General features: G+C 45.1%; 1 pseudogene; it reads right to left on the bottom strand.

The window, feature by feature from the left end:
- Positions 1-221: 221 nt before the first annotated feature.
- Positions 222-340, bottom strand: LOC120590020 (uncharacterized; annotated as a pseudogene).
- Positions 341-2,232: the final 1,892 nt, after the last annotated feature.

Here is a 2,232-nt window from a genome sequence, read left to right as displayed (position 1 = left end):
TCAAAAAATTAAGAGCCCGCCATAATAATAGTTATATATTATAGGGTCTGGATTGTCAAACCATCCATGACTCTGTCCCCTCACGTCTCCTCTTTCTTATTTATTTATTTATTTGTTTATTTATTATTTTAATTTTTTTAGACAGGCAACCCTTGGTTGACCTCACAGATTGCAAGGACTTTGTCAGCTCACAATCTCTTATTTTTTTATTTTATTTTTTATACCTACAGCACCTAGTCTTCCTAGGTGGTCTCCCATCCAAGTACTAACCAGGCCCAACCCTACTTAGCTTCCGAGATCAGACTGGATTGGGTTTGTTCACGGTAGCATGGCCGTAGACCCGTCTTTCTTTTCTTTCCACTTAGCACACATCTCCTTGGCTTCTGTTACTTTTCTCAATGATGAGGCAGAGTGAGGTGAAAATAGCTGAGATTTGTAGTCAAGTGATTCCTAGGTTTGAATCCTAGCTTAGCGAAAGACTGGCTCTGAGAACTTGACCAAGTCACTGATATTCTTTGTGCTGCAGTTTTGTTATCAATAAAATGAGGATAGGGAGATGGCTCTCCCAGGACCGGTATTAGGGTTAAATTGGATTATGTGGGTGATAGAGCCTTAAAAAGTGTTCTAGGGTTGGCTGATGATATTCCATAGTGCACTGTAGGACTTAACACTTCCTACCCATTCTTATTGTATCCAAGACGAATTGGTTCAAACAAATGGTAATCTGCTGGTTTGATAGGTGGGGTAATTAAAACAATCAAAATCGAAGTGGAAAAGGCATATATTGCCTTCTTTCCTGAAGCTAGAGCCCTGGTCCATGTTGGATCCCTGAACAAGAAGGGGGCTCCAACCAACAGAGGTTTCCTTCAGTAGGAGAAGTAACAGCTACCAGAGCAAGGAAGCTCTGTGACCAGGCTAGTGTGGGCTCCGTGGTGTTTTCAGGCACACTGGCATCGGCGGAGATGGGCTTCTCTTCTGTGCAGGCAGACCCCAGGGATGCCTGTCTGAGTCTCTCAGTGTAAATTACAACCCACATATCCCAAGAGGAAGACCCATTCACCCTCTTTGAATAAAGACTCGGCAGTTGTGAGGCGAAGAAACACAAAGCTAGTCAAGAATTTCCTTGGGGGTTTGGATCATTAACGTTTACAAGCTCATTTTAATGTAAGAAAATTGAGGCACAGAGCTAGGAAGTGATTTGCCTTAGGTCTGACAGTTATGGCAGAAGCAACACTCAAACACACAATCTGACATAGTCTGTGTTTCTTAGCAATGAACAGACAGATCCTGATCACAGTCAAAGAGGAGCTGGAACCAAGGTCATTCAGCCCACTAGCTGAAGCAATGACAGTGGCGACAGTACCCTGGAGCCACCATTGAGAAAAGTAACAGAAGCCAACCAAGGGCTTCTTATCTAGGAAAAGCAAGTCCAGGACAGGGTGGCGACCAGGACAGGGTGGACTCTCTAGAAGGTAGTCTGAAGAGCCAGGGCACTGGAAGAGTCAGAGTTCACTTCTTCCATTGGCTGAGTCTGGAGGATCTGGCCTATTCAGAGGCTGCCACACCCCACACACTTGGTGATACTTGAGCAGTCCATGACCGTCCCATGGGGCCATCTTATTCCTAACTATCATTCTGAATTTAATCAAGGAGAGGCAGCAGCTTGAAAGGGGCTCCCACAGGCAGTGGGAACTACCCGCGTGCTCTGAAACCTTAACTGCTTCTTGGATGAGCTTTGACAGCCTGATTTTGCAGGCTCACCCCTGCTTTCTTTATCCCCTGTTGCCCACCTTCTGGCCGCAGTCCTGTCCATGGCTGCTTCTACTCTCAGTGCACCGTCCACCTCATGCCAGCTGCAGCCTTGCTCTTCACTTGCTCTCTCTCTACCTGGTGTGGAATGCCTGCAAAGAGGTGGGAGTTAATCTCTCATTTTCCCTCTGGCTGACAGCATAGCCCCTGGAGCCAGTGTCTGAGGTCAAGTCTTGTCTTGCTGCTGTGTGATTTGGGGCAGGTTACTTAATTTCTCTGAGCTTTGGTTTCCTCATATGAAAAATGGGAAATAATAATAACACCAACCTCTTTTGGTTGTTTGTTCGATTACAAGAGTTAATGTAAGTCAGTTGCTTAGTTAGTGCTAGACACAGGTTAAGTGCTCAATAGCATTAGATATTATTAACATCTTCCTATGTTATCCCAAATCTGGTTCTTCTCAGGGAGTCCTATTCTGTTGGA

Source organism: Pteropus medius, unplaced genomic scaffold (genome assembly GCF_902729225.1).
Source record: "Pteropus medius unplaced genomic scaffold, Ma_sr-lr_union100, whole genome shotgun sequence".
Taxonomy (NCBI): domain Eukaryota; kingdom Metazoa; phylum Chordata; class Mammalia; order Chiroptera; family Pteropodidae; genus Pteropus; species Pteropus medius.
The sequence above is the reverse complement of the archived record's forward strand: the minus strand, read 5'-3'. Positions and strand labels throughout refer to the sequence as shown.